The sequence below is a fragment of the Athene noctua genome, chromosome 8 (assembly GCF_965140245.1).
Source record: "Athene noctua chromosome 8, bAthNoc1.hap1.1, whole genome shotgun sequence".
In the NCBI taxonomy this organism is placed as follows: Eukaryota; Metazoa; Chordata; class Aves; order Strigiformes; family Strigidae; genus Athene; species Athene noctua.
The window spans coordinates 14588872-14603855 of NC_134044.1; positions in this window are offsets into that span (position 1 = coordinate 14588872).

A 14984-nucleotide genomic window follows, 5' to 3' on the forward strand; every position below is an offset into this window, starting at 1 on the left:
TCTTACTTGTTGCCTTGTGCTATGGAGGCAGTCGCCTCCCAGTCCCGCACCGTGGGGTCTGGCTGCTGCCTGCCTCTGCTGCTGGGAGAAGTGGGGTGATTTTTTTTTTTTTTTTGACAAAATTCCAGGAAGAACATCAACAACGTTAGAGACGTGATTCTAAGCACAAAACTGGTTTATGGCTAAAATGACATTAAAATCACGAGGACATATTTTCTTTGCAGCGCAGACTTTAAACACAAGCACACACGAATGAGAAACACGTTAAAAAAAAAAATAAATAAATAAACTTACCCCCGCCTGCCAAATCATCACAATTTGTGAGACTCTTCTTTAGTGCTGCAGACAACTTGGTCCTTCAAGCCCTGCATTAAACACGGTGAATACAGTGAAACAGGAATAATTTAAAAAATAAAAATAAAAAAAAATTGTCATATATTTCTAAATAGTCTAATCTCCTTCAAATGTCTCGGATTTCTTTACAACCCACTGGCTACGGTCCTATAAACACCACCTGGGCAGTTTCACAAGCTTTAAAGTTTTGTATGAGTGTGTGTGTGTGTGTGCGTGTGTGTGTGTGCGCGCGTGTGTGTGCGTGTGTGCAGTAAGTTGTTTAAAAGGCATCGTTACCATTCAGAGGTATAAAAGTATTGCCCTGATCTTTGGCGTGATGGGGTTTGTTTTTTGGATTTGGGAGGGCTTTTTTACATGCACCTCTCAATTTACTTTACTTTTTAAAGATGGGAAAAGCTGGAAGCTTTAGTTTTCGAGAGACTTTTCTCGTTATTCATCTGTTTGGTCGCCTTAGCTGCACAAAAGCGTATCAGCTGCGTTATGAAAAATGGCCTAAGCCCAGAGAATGTCACAGTGGTCGACTTATTATTTTAGCCCTTCTTAAAAAAAAAAAAAAAAAAAAAAAAAAAAAAAAGAAAACTCGAGGAAAGTTTGCTTTTGATGAATTCAATAAAAGCGGCACTGCAACGGAAGAGATTTTAAGCTAAAATCATACAGCATGGGGGCAAAAGCTTAAACCAGCCAGATGGCCAAAGGTAGCCAGAGTCTGCCCGCTTCAAACCCATCCACTGAAGTTACAGTTCTCCAGGCTTTTAGTTTTTTTCATGTTTATCGTGCTTTGTTTCCCCCCTTTAAAAATATCTCAACAAACAAATAAACAAAACTGAACTTCTACAGTTCATGTGTCACGAACCGTTTTTCTTTCTGCCTCTGGAACAGGGATAAAGCATGATATTTTTTTTTAAATTTTGGTTTTAAAAAAGACACGGTATCTCAGAGTTCCTGGCAAGGTGTTACTTTTTAATTTACCAGCACCTCATTTCTCGTCCCCAGGGAGTGCTTCTCTGCCACCAGAGAGGACAAGTCGGAAGGACTACAGAGATTGCAGCTGAAGGTTGTGCTATGAATCAGATCCTAAGTAATAAATAGATCTAAATAATAACAACGATTAATAATAATCACAATAATAGATATCAGACTAGGGACTCTGTGGGGCAGGGCGTTGAATTCGGTGTGGTGTTTGTTTGTTGTTAGGAAACGTCCATGAACAGCCCCAAAACCACTACCAGTAAACTATTCTCTCCTGGCATACAAACCTTTGCAATTCTTGTGATTTCAGTGGCACTTGGAGGCAGTCACTGGCTTCCAGAAAGTTGCCCTGGCTGTAAGCGAGGGCAAAGATCTGGCGCCTTATCCTGGGTCTGAGGATGTGTCCACCTGCTTTGGTAACAGGACGGGGCTTTTAGTGCCCCTGGTCCTAGGGAAATGTCAGTGCTGGCTGTGCAGAGGGGACAGTAATTTGCAGGAGAAATCTGGACTAAAAGCGCCCTGCCCGCCCTGCCCGGGCTCCCCTCGCCTCTTCCCCCCTATTCCATAGTTATTCCCATCCTGCAAAACAAGTGTCCGCGCCGCCCCGCGGGCGGGGGGCTGCAGCCAGCCCGCAAGAGCCTATCGCCGAGATAAACCCCCTCGCTTCACCTCTGCCCCCCGCGCCGCGGGGCCGGGACCCGGCGGGACGGATCCGGCCCCTCGGGCCGGGCCGGGCCGGGCGCGCACGGCGGGGCTGGGGCGGGCGCTCCGCCATCCGCGCAGCGCGGCCCCGGCGCGGCCAGAGCCGCCCTGCCGCCCGAAGCCACCTGTGCCCCTGCAGGCAGGGACCCCCCCCACCGCAGGTAGCGCGGCGGCCGGTGCGCGGGGCCCCGAGGGAGGGCTGCGCGTCCCTCCGTGGGGAGGGAGCCGCCGTGCCACGCGTGCGGGGCAGGTGATGCCCAGGGGGCTGGAAGGTCCTGCCCGTGGTCCAGTGTGCGGGCGGGGGATGCTGCGGATGGCCCCTGGGAGCCGAGGAGAGAAGGGGATCCCCGTGAGCCGGCTGCTTCCCGAGGGTGGTGGGGATTTAAAATCGAACATTGGGCTCAGTTTGTAAACGATTAAACGAAATGGAAGGAGAATAACGCGCAACCCTGCTGAAAGCCAGACACAGAGCGGAGGAAGGAGCGTGTGTTTGCGCGTCTGTAGGAGTGTGCGGGTCGCGCACTAGGCACAGCCACCTTTCAAAGAGCAGGTTTACTGGGAAGTTTCCTAACGCCTAATGACCTCCGTGCCGGGGGCTGGTTCCCCGACAGGCGCTGCCGGGATGATCACGGCACCAGCAACGCCAGTGGTCAGGAGCAGAAACCAGTTTGCAGTCGTTTCTTCCGCTGGTGCATCAGCTTGAGAGAAGTGCTGAAATAAGAGTAAAAAGGAGCTGGCGGGGAAAACTACGGGAAAAAACAACTCCCGAGCACCCTCCACTCGTGTGTGTACAGGGCTGAGCAACGGCGGTCACAGGGGTGGGAGCGGACACGCGTGTCCCACCTGGTACCCCCTGCCCTGCTGCAGCCCCCGCTGCTGTCCAGAGCACGGCTCGAACCCCTGCTCCTGCCTGCACCCGGGGCTGCCCTTAACGGGTCACCTCGACGTGGACAGGAGAGACGTCTGGGGGAATCCTGGTTGCCTTCTGGACGCCCTTTTCCCAAAACGCTTGAGAAATCCGTTAAATCAAAGACATCGAGAGGTTAGAGATCGCCCTTTGCATCCCCAAAGTGCACAGGCTGGGGAAACTTGAAGAAACTTCATCCCGATGGGAATGACAACGCACCATCGAGGGGCGTTTAGAAAATTTGGAGGAGACAGTTAAATCGGTCAAACAAATAGGTTTTGGTTTTGATTTGGGGATATTTTGTTCCACAGAAAACAATATCGATTCTGATCGGGTTTGCAGAAAAGGGGGTAAATCCGTCAATAGAGGAGTGCGCCCCAGCCGCGTGCTCCCAGAAGCGTACCTGTGTCTGCTTACACAAATGACCTGGGCAGCCGTCCGGCAGGGCAGAGCCCCGCTGCACACACACCCCACCCACCCCCCCCGAGCTGCCCCCGGAGCTCTGAGGCCCCCGGGACTGCTCGCTGCGGGGGCAGCTCCCCCCGCCTCTCCCAGCGCCTGCTGATCCCCGGCTCCGTAGCCTATGCAGAGTGCTTGGAGATCCCCCGGGGAGAAGGGATGCTGTGAGCACCACTGGCGTCAGCTTCACCCTCGGGGCTCCCTCGGGGGACGACCCCGGGGGGGGAGCCAGTTTGGGGAGACGAGGGGGCAGGCTGACCCCGGGCGGGGGGCTGAGAGCTGCCGGCAGTGCTGAGGGTCCCCAGGCTGGCCACCGGCTGGGCGCTGCCGACGCCTCTTTCGTTGTGCCCCGGTTCCGCCGGCGTCCCGGCGCACCGGGACGGCTCTGCCCCGCTTAAGGCACGGCGGGCCCGGAGCCACCCAGGGGTCGCACCCCGAGATGCAGCCTCGCCGCTCCCCTGAACGAAACACCGGCGTGTGGCCACGTTCACGAGGGTGCAAGCTATTAGACGGGCTGGTGGATCTTCCTAGCTCCAGGCTGCCCGTGAAACGCTATTCGACACCACCCCCCGGCATGTCACCCTTCCTCAACCTCGAGGGGAAACTCGTTCTGACTCTGAGCCCCCTTAGTCTGGACTTCACACCCTCTGAGGACCAACCCAGGAGCTCCCATCCAGCCCAAACTTCCCCCGAGTCAAGAGGAGTGAGCGGGTTTGGCTCTCGGAGTGTTTTCGCAAGTCAGGACACAGCTAAGGTGCGGCGAATTGCCGAGATCTTTCCCTCCGGCTGGTCAAAGTGCCGACTAAGGACGGGCTTGGGGGCAGGAGGCATCCTCGGAAGTCCTCGCAGTTCTCGGAAGGTTGTGCCTTGGTTCAGTGTTTACTCCTCGTACTGCAAATGTCACCAGAATGCAACTTTAGTGCTTTGCGGTTAATATTTTTTGCCCGAGGTCTATCACTAGCATTAATTGTCCCAATAAATTGAGATATAGTGTGCATAATGCAATGTAACAATATGGTTATATTCCACGTGTATGACTTAATTAAGCTATTTGCAGCCTGATGCTGCAAGTCAACGGGTGTGCAAGTGGATTAACAATGTACTGTTCTCGTATCCTCAGGATGGTGCATAATTACTTTACTGGCGGTACATATCAATTTTTGATGATTGCAGAACACATGCTCACTTTACCAACAAGCGCTTTAATAACTCTCCATTGTGTTTTAAAAAAGCGTTGTTTGGAAATATTTGGAAGCCTCTGCAAACAATGTTCGAGGTTCGTAGCGCGAGGTTTAGACCTGATCTATATTTGATGAAGTGCAAAGGCGATGAGGCAGCGCCCGTCCCCGCCTGCCCGCTGCCCGTTCCCAGGGCCGGCGGAGCGGAGCGGAGCGGAGCGGACCTGGCCGGGCCGGGCCGGGCGTCGAGGCACGCCGGCGGGCCTCCGTGCGATCCCCGGGGAGGGAGGCGTGCGGAAACGGGGGTGGGGTGGGGGGGGTGGCTGTGTTACACCGTGCCCCAACACATGCTCCTGACATTTGCGAGCGGAGTAATGCAATTAGGAAACTCGATTACAGGGCGGCGGCGAGGCTGGGGGAGCCCCGGGTCTTTGTTCCCGGGAAGATGGCGGCAGGGTCTGGCCGGCGGGATGCAGTGCGCCCCTCTCCAGGCAAAGGTGGAGGGGGACGAGCGCCGACCTTTCTGGGGGCAACTTAATTTCTGCAGCCTAATCGTGTTGGGGAGGCAGGTCCCATCCATCAGGGCGAGTTCCCCGCACGGCGCCGAGGGGGGACAGGCCGCCTGCCCGCCCGGGCACTGCCGCGCCCGGCCCAGCGCCCCAGAGCACCAAGCACGCTCGGCCAAAAAAAAAAAAAAAAAAAAAAAAGGAAAAAGGACAAGACCAAATCCCCGATGTAATAAAGCTGCCGCTTGTCCTTGGCACGCTGAGGCGTGGCTCGGGACCGCGACCAGGAGGGCCTGGAGAGCCCGGGGCCGCCGGGGTGGGTGGGTGCGCGGTCTGGCTGGGCTCGGGCCCCGGCGGAGACATACGCGCCTGGGCGCGCTGGCCCGGGCGGGCAGGCGGTCACGCCGCGGCGCGGGGGGCGGCTGCGGAGCGGGCTGCGGCTGCGGAGCGGGCTGCCAGCCCCGGCCGGCCGGCGAGCAGCCTGCGGGCGCCGGGCCAGCCAGCTCCGCGCGGCCTGCGCGGCCCCGGCGCCCCGCTCCGCGCCCAGCCCGCGCCCAGGCGTGGTGGCGCTGCAGCGCCGGAGCCTTCCTGGAAGAAGTCGATTTGTTCTTGTACCTGAAGCAGGTGATGTTTATGCAGAGACATCTGAATGACAGCAGGAGTGAAGGACAAATCTAATAAAGCCTAATAAACCGTGAGAGTCTAAATGTCATTAAACTTACAAAGATGAGACTCCAAATCACCAAAAAGGTAAATGTCTTCATTAGTCTGATCTCTGAAGACTGTCGAACATTTCATTAATTTATAATTTATGATTGTTTGACAAATATTGAAAAGTATGTAAATATGAGGGGGATAATGTCTTTTCTGCGGGAGATAAGGAAATGACCCAAACTGTACGTGCCTGCTAGATTACACACGAGGTTCCATCTATCTGTTATCAAACTGTGCTTTCCCTTTATACAACATATTGTGCAACTGACAAGTGAAATAGTGCAGATAAACCAATGGTTTAAAACGTAATAAAGACAACAGCCATTTGCATTTTTTACATTTTATTACAAAGGTAATTTACTATGACACATTTCTGAATGTAATTTATGAAAACATTTTAAAGCAATTATGTAATGTATACAGCACTCGGAGACACAGAAAGTCAGATAAATAATAATCTTATGGATCTTCAGAGACTTTCTATAACGCTGAAAATATAGACTTTCGCAGGAACAGCAGTAAAACATAAAATCATAGAAATAAAATGCAGAATGATGTAATAAAGAGGAAATGGATATACTTGGAACTGGAATTGCAACATTAGATATTCAGGGAAACAATCTCATCTATTACAAAGAACTAGATCATCTCAGAATTTTTTTTTTCCTTCCTCTGTGTTGTGAAATGGGCTTGTTAAAGAAAAGAGGATTTCTGAGGAAAACGTCTTGCACCCCAGTCCTCTTTGCTGGACCAAGAAGTGGACCCTCCAGTGGGGCTCCCGGGGAGGCAAGGAGCAGCGCCAGCCTCCCTTCGCTCTCCTGTGACAAAGGGGAATTACGAGTTTATTATCACTCTTCATCTCGGGGAGAGAGGGGGCCGGAGGCTCTGCTTTGCGCGTACGCGTGCGGAAGTGGCTGCGCGGGGCCCAGGCCCGGGGGCGCGGGCAGGCCCGGGCAGCTGCCGGCCCGCCTGCCGGCCCCCTCTGCCCCCCGCCCGGCGGGATGCGTGCGGGTTCCCAGAGCCCCCCCTCTTCCCAGCACAGCGCACACTTGCTCACGCCCCACTGAAGCCCACGGCGAGGTTGCCACTCGAGGTTTTGGGGGGCGACCGGCACGGGGCGGCTCCTCGGCGTGGGGTCCTGCGCCCCCTCCGCCCACCCCCTCCGCTCGCCCTCTCCGCGGCTCTCCGCGGCTGGGCGCAGGAGCGCTTCGATGCTTACCGTGGAGAGCAGGGAGACGCCCAGAAACCGAGAGGGGCCAGCATCGCCTGACAAATGTCTCCAGGTGCCTCCAACAAGGTATTTGCACCCAAAGGGTCAGCAAACCCATCGCGTGCAATTGCCTGGCGCTTTTTTTTTTTTTTTTTTTTCCGCCCCTAAAGCCACCCAGTAGACAATAAGCCACGGAGCAGAGTTTTGTAAAAGCCCCGCATTCCCCAGAACGGGCTCTGAGTCTTTGTCTTTACATAAAACAGTGCCCTTTGGCCAAATGTGCCTGTAACGAGCTTGTAAAACAAACCAGAAATCTCAGCTCTTCCTCGAGTCTACAAGCAAGTCGCTTTATTCCCAAATCTTGCAAATATGTTAGGAGTGTTAGAAGTGGGACTAAAAAGCCCCCTAGCAGAGCTGGTTACCTGCTGTGAGCCTCACTGCCACAGACCCTTTCACCAGACATATTAAATCTCTTACCCTAAGAAAACAGGCACTTGTCACAATTGAAACCCGACGTATCGGGGCAGCGGGATGTAACAGTTTAGAGAACTTTATATTTTCCCCTGAGGCCCTTCCGAGCGGAGGTCCCTAACACGCCTCGCCCGAGAGGCCTGAAGGGTCTGCCCTGGCCTCAACGCCTGAGGGCCACGTCCAGCGACATGCCCCTGGCCGGCCCCCCCTGCCCACAGCCAGCACCTTGCCTCTGGCCTGTCGCTCAGTTACTTACGGGCTGAAAGAGATTTCTACGAGATGGCAGGTGGTTCCCCCCCAGAAACCCGTTTTCCTATGCCCCCACCCCCGCCCCGCCGGTTGTGCCGGCAGTCTGCCCCGACGGCAGGTCCAGGTGCCAGCCCCAAGCCCGGGGCCGGCAGGGCGGGTGCGGCGGCAGAGCTGCCCGCCGCTGGGAATCGCCACCCAGGGCCCCAGCAGCCGCGGACGGGTGTCGCCAGCTATGCCTCCCCCCGCCCTCCGACAACACGCTGTCATTCTTTCCCAGCTCTGAAGTATGTGTTTTATTACAGATTATTTAATGTGATGAGCAACATTCCCACCGCCCTGAGCACAGTCTAAGTGGAAAAAGGTTTACTTGGCATTGCGAAGCAATTTCAATAATAATAATTAAAAATAAAAAGAAGCCAACGACGCGCACACAAGCAAAAAAGCTCTCCAAATATCGCCAGAGGCTCTGAGCCGGCTTCCACCGACCTGGGTTGCAAGGTTTTCCACCCAAACAAGCCCTCGTCTCTTTTTTCTAATGGAGACAAGGAACAAGAGGTGTCCTGTCCTACCATCCCACATCTGCTGCCAGGGCAGGTCCTCCCCGTCCAGCCCTTACACGGCTGTTTGTGAGCATCTTGGCTAACAACTGGCGATTGTTGAAAACTGGCAAAATGTTCCCTGTGATTTAAGTTCAATGTATGTCAGGCGATGGAAATACACTGGCAACTCATTTTTAGGGCGTAAATGATTTCTTACGACACTCGCGGGCTTGTAACTTGCCACGAAAGGAGGAAAAAAGGCAGAAGCGCCCGGAGGCTGGGCTGGGAGAAGCCCACCGATCCCTTAGTCATAACAGTGTACAATAGAAGGGCTTTATTGTCTCTCGTTAAGCAGTTCATAAGTGACCCCGTTTATTTCTGAATAGCCATGTTTTGATGACTTATAGTATATGCAAAAACAAACTTTCCCGCGGTGTTTTTTTTTTCTCCGTCATGCTTTTCTTTTCAAACAGCCAGATGATTTTAAAAAGAAAAACACCCAGAAATGATAAATCGCGTCGCATAGCTAATGGCTGGAGGGCGCGTTTACCAATTCATAATCATTTATTCTTGGTGATGTATGACCCTTACTCTTAAATCTCAAAAGCTTCTATTTGAAGGTGTAAATAGCTTTTTCCCCCCTTGCAGTAAACCTTACTGCATTAGCAGTGATTGATCTCCTGTACAATTCGTCCCAGAGTGCTATTTTAGAGGGGGAACACTGGCTTTTGGAGATTAACTGGGGAGTCTGTTACATATTAATGAACCTAGGAGATATACTAACGTTTTGGTAATTTAGTTATTTGTGTCTATAGCTTTCGCCGTTATTTTCTCTTAGACCCCCGCGGTTGTTATACATCGAATTAAAAAGTGGTCCTTCAGCATCATTTTTTCAGTGGCGACTAAACGCCATTTAATGTGAAAAACAAATGTTGACTTGTCTCTTGAAGGAAGTGTGTTTCTTGGCAAGACATCAAAGTGTTTTAAACTGTATTCGAAGGGTTTGTTAGTTTTCTTACCCGGAGCCTACTGTAACGTAAGAAAATAGCCTCTCGGTGGAGGCAGCCCGTCAGAGGGGGAGCGGGCTCTGCGCAGCGCTGCGCGTAGGTGCGCGCTCGAGAGGCGGTTTTAGCTGCAGCAGGAAGGCACGGGCACCTCTTCGCTGGGATTACAGCCTTGATTAACGCGCTAATGAATAGGGATGTTAAAGACTCGTCCGGAAACCCGTCTGTGAGAAGGAGGAGTGAGAAACTCCTAGGCTGGGTTTAGCCTGCAGAGAGACCAACTTAACTAAAATGCCATTAACCTACTGCTCCTTAGCAGACACTTGGGCAAAACACCTCGGAAATGTCTGAGACAGGGCCGAGGCGGAGGCAGGAGGTGGGATCCCCGCTGGGCTCCGGCCTCGGCCCCTGCTCGGCGCGGGGCTGCGGGGCGGGCAGGGCAACGGGGGGCGGGCAGGGCAGCCCGGAGCGGGCAGGGCAGGGCAGGCCGGGGCATGAAGGGCAGCCCGGAGCGGGCAGGGCAGCCCGGGCAGGGCAGGGCAGCCCGCAGCCGCCGGGCCGGGCACCACGCACTCGGCACCGGGGCAGCCGCTGCCCGGCTCCTCGGCGGAAAAACGGGGTCGGGGGGCTGGGCGGGGAGGGGAAGGGAAAGGAGCCCGGCACGTCTTTGCAGCGGTTCCGCTCCCTATTAACTTTGACATCTTACGCGGATTTATAAATTAGAGTTCATTATCATCGAAGGTCGTTAAAGTAGGCAGCTCAGCTCAGAATTAATGCGTGCGAACCCCTCGCTACAGCTGGCTTCGCCCTGAGCTGTCTGGTGGGCTCAGAGAGCAGGCGGAGGCTACAGCCACTCCAGTGGGCAAGGAGAGACACCAGTCCCTCCTGCCCTCCTCCACGCCATTTATCGCCGGTACCTAAAAGGTTGAAGCGCAGCTGGCCACCAGCCTGGAGAGAGCAGCGAGCGGATCCCAAGACAAATGGAGCTGCCCTTATTTTTGAAGGGAACAGACATGTTTCTCCCCCCGCGTCCCGTCCCAAAGTTAAACGTTTGTTTAGGACAAACTCGAGAAGCAACAGTCTTTGGGAGAACCTTGTTTTCCCCTTCTCCTTGTGAATAACAAAGTGATCATAGGCTACTCGGCCAGTTGGCGAGGAGAGAACTTTTGTTTTCTGGGGCGATTTATGTTCTTTATAAATATGTGGTTTGGAAAATAAAAAGAGACTTGAAAACGTTGTTACAATGAAAAAGGACAAATTAGAAGACATTTTCTGTGATCAAAGGAGGAAGAGAAAGCGAGTAGGGGTATTCAAAAAGCTTGACTTATTCACACAACTCCTTTGGAGCCCAGGGGCAACAAGCGTGTCTTACATTGAAAAGGCGGCTCTATTCAGAGTGCAGGTGCGAAGTGGTGTGGCACATTCTGCCACATTATGTAAAGGTTGTTGGAGATTAGTGTTCAGACTTAATAACTAAAGCGCTTGATTTACATTGGAAAAAAGCCCCCTCATCCGTGAAAGCAAAATAATTTAACGCGTGATCATTTCGAGTGCTGCTGATATCCTAATACTTGCATTGTTCTCGGGCAAGTACTAGAGGAGCGCGGATTGATGCTTTTGGGAACCTATCATTTACAGCCACTGAACTCTGCTCAAAACTGGAGGTCTGGAGGGGAGATAAAAGAGGGGCACAAGAGAAAAGTTTCACATTAGGGAAAAAGAGGAGGGGGGGGCGGGGGGGGGAGAAGAGAAAACAATGTAAATGTGACAGTTCCCCTCCTCCCAGCAGACGACTCCGCGCCTCCTGCCCGGTGCGAGGGCGAAGCAGCGCCCAGGTCTGCGGAGCCGAAAATTGGGCTCAGGTCTCAGGCACTGCTTTCCTCCGCCTTCCCCCGTCGGAGCAGAATTACTTACCTTACTAATTATTCATATTTATGTAAATGTCATTAGTTAATGTAACTTTCTATAAAAAGATAATCAGGCGAGAACGGAGCATAGGTATTACCTTAAGTGCATTGGCTCTGGTTGTTTCATTCATATGTTAATACACGTGATGCAGTAGTGCCAGGCGTGGGGAGGGGGGAGAGGAGGGGAGGGGAAGAAGGCAAGGGAAAGAAATTAAATAATAATAACAAAGCCCCACAAAGGCTTTAAGTTTGCATCGCGGGATCAGGGAGCACGATGCCTTCTGATGCACTGAACAAAGGGGGACCCCGGCGTCGTCCCAGCCGCGGCGGCTGCCCGGGCATTCCGGTAACTTTGGGTGGCTTATTTGTTTGTTTGTGTCACCTCCTCTCCTGAAGGAGAATTTTATGCTTCAGAACGTTTCGATCTGCCCAGATCCTCGTGCCGCGCTGAGACCCTTCATTCCCGAACGACCCGAATAAAAGTATCTTTGTACGGGACACGCACCAATTAAAATTGCAATACTTTTTTGCATCCCTCTTTAGTGTAAGCATTTTAGGGCTATTTCCATAAATTCTCCGCGAGAATAAAGGCTATAATGGGAACAAGGTGAGAAAGCTGTTAAGCATTGTTTCAGCAAGAAAAGGTCGTAAGTCAGGCAATTGGTGTCTGACCTGTCAGGATAAGGTATAAAGGCTTTATTCATGCAGTCGCTCACGATTTTCTCAGCTCTCACAAAAGTGTTTTTATGATTCTGTTTTCTTACCTCGTTCCTTAATTAAAAAGCTGAATGATTAGAATAGCACCTGCATAATGTCTGGACGGCGCCTGCATACTAATTCGCGAGTCTTTACATCTAGTAATTATAACATAAAATCAGATTGAATAAAACAGAAGGATTTTGCCCCTAAAGCCCTGCTAATCCCCTTTTAAAAGAGTCTGCTGAAATAATTCAGAACAGTTTCCGGAAGTTGGATTACCGACTCTTTTTTGACTATTTACAATGAAATGATATTTCACACTTAAAGGAGTCTCTGTATTTCTACAACAGGTTTTTAAAGGTGGCCTGTTTTCTAGACAATAACAATCCAGTGACTCCTTCTTTCTTTTCCTACCCATTTTCTCCCCCGCCCCCTTCCTCCCAGCAAGATCTTCATCTTTATCGAGTATATGCGAGGATTAATCTGTCCTCAGGTAGGGAGAACAAAACCTCCCCCCTTGAAAGCTCCTTTTGACTCCCCACTGCGAGACTCCCACCCTGGGCGCCCCCGGCCCGGGGGGTCGAGGGCAGAGGGCTGCATGAGGGCAGCCCGGGTTTGCCCAAGTTCAGATGCACCCTGTTTCCCAGCCGCTCGCAGGAGCAGGCGGTGGAGCAAGGAGCTCCCATTGCTTCACTATTGCCCCTCCAGGGCAGAGGAGAATTTAAGACAGCAGTGACTAGTCAAAAGTTGGAGAATAAATTTTTGTGTATGCGTCTTCCCAAAACAGCTGGGGGGGGGGGGTGTGGGGTGTGTGTGTAAGGGAAGGGGAGGGTGGCTGGATCCGCGCTTTTGTCTGCCTTTCAGGGCGGGCTGGAGCAGGTATCCTCTGGGGCAGCAGCGAGGCAGGGCGAGGGCAGGAGGGAGCCTCTGCCCGCGGGCAGCGCGATCCCGGGGGGGTCTCCTGCCCGGTCGGGCGGCGCAGCCCCGCCTGGCTCACCCCGGCCCCGCTCCCCAGGTGCTCAGCCCGGTCCCCCGGGGTGTCTTCCCGAGTTCGCGCACGCCAGCACCGTGACCCGGAGACAGGTTTTGCAGCAGTAATGAGCCGATCCTCTGGGTAACATTGACTTGGGGGGAAAGAAAAAAAATTAAAATCGGCTGATTTGTTAGGGCGTCCTGTTTATTTCAGGAAAAAAGGTTTTCTCGTAGCCCGGCGTGCTCTAGCCCGGCTATGGGGTTGGCTGCCGCGGTTGAAGAAGAAGAAAACGAAGATGATGCGCGGATTTCCAAGCGCGGAGGCTGGTGCCCGAAGCCGCGGGGTCTCGTCGCCTAATCCAGGCGAGCCAGCGAGGTCCTCGCTCGGAGCCGGGCAGCTCTAAATGCAGGAGAAGTTGAAAACAAATTCAGCCTCACGGGAAAGCTGCAGAGGTTTCTCTGAGCTGTTGCCATCATTAGGAACACCTTAATCTGTTGTGCCTTTTTTTTTTTTTTTTTTTTTTTTTTTTTACTGTTAAATAGTTGTTTCTCCGGTTACTTTTGCCATTCCCCCTCCTTTTCGTCCCCCAGTATAATCCTGCAAAAACTCTAAATCATCTACGAGAAAATGGAGTCAATGTGTCATTCAGCATTAAAAATCTGGGGGTTTTAGCTAAAAGCTTTAATTGCTATTCTGGCCCCATTATAACCATGGGAACGACGTGCTCTGTTGGGATCTCAGAAACGTTACATATCCCTTAAGCAGGAGCTCCCCTTGTTTGTTTACTCTATCTTACTTTCATTTATATCCCAGGAATATTCTTTCACCAGGCGACACACGAAAAGACAAAGGGTGTAAATAAACCAACATATGGCCCAGAGGTTTTAGAGAAGCTGGAGCCGCTTAGCAAGTCATGTGGGTGATACTGGGAATCCGACTTCTCTCCTTCCCCCACTGCCGCATAACCTCCTCTTCCCCGCGCCCTCCTTCAGCCTTCTCACGATAAGTCACGCTCATATCGCGACCGGCTTTGGGGAACCAGCTGGTTTTATCTTCAGACTGGAAAAACCTAGGCAGTGAGGGACGGGGAGGGATGGGCTCACGTCTGCGTGTCTGTGCCTCTACGTGCAGCTGGAAGAACCCCGTTGACATAACAAATGTGCATGGGGATGTGTGTACACACGCACACCAGCCCCCAGTGGGGGGGTCCGGCCCCGGGACGCGGCGGCGGCGCGGAGCGGTGCGGGCCGGACCAGCCCCTTGGAGCGGGCAGGCTGGCGGGGCGCGGGGAGGGCTGACCCATCCGACCCACATGAGACACTTGACAACAACCCCCCCCCACACACACCTTGTAATCCATTTCAGCATTTCTGTCCCCAAAAGCCTAAATGGTGCCTGGGCCCCCACTCGGGCGGGGGAGGTGCGGTGTGTTTAACCGCACGCCGCACCTCCTTCCCCTCCGCTTCTCCCGGTAAGGCGGCGGAAACGGGTCTCGGTTACTGATTCATATTTCTAATCTTCCTTTCCTGAACATACAATGTTCTTTTGTTAAATGAATGGTCTTTAATTAATGCACTTGCACAATGCAGGAGCTTGCATGGGGATCGATGATAGGAAGCAACAGGGGATGGTTCCCTCCAAAATGGTTTGTCAGCATTGAGAAAGAAAAGGCAATGTCTATAAAAGGACCACTAATAATGCCCACACGTCTCTCACCATGTTGTCTGAGGGGACATTCCTTCCCTTGTTGACAGTCAAGTGTAATAAGTACATGTCTTCGCTCAATCATTATAGACCATAGAATTGTATTCTTTAATTAGCATGTACTGTTAGCCCTCCTTTCCTTTATGGGCCATTTTTTTGTATTTTACAGACCAGCAAAAATGTTTTCCTTCGGTTCTTTTTCTTGAATTCTTTTATTTCTTTAATTATTTTATTTCTTTCTCTCGCTTTTTCTGCAGTCAAATGTATTCTTTATTGACAATATTCCTACCAACCAAAGCCAACTTTTTGTCATCTCTCTGTGTTAGGCAACTTCTTTCAAGTTTTCCTTTTTTAAAAGGAGTCAAGGCGGCGCGCATGCGCACGACGCCCGCCGGTGTTAGGACCGCTATGTGCCCAAGGCTGCTGCATCTCTCTGAAT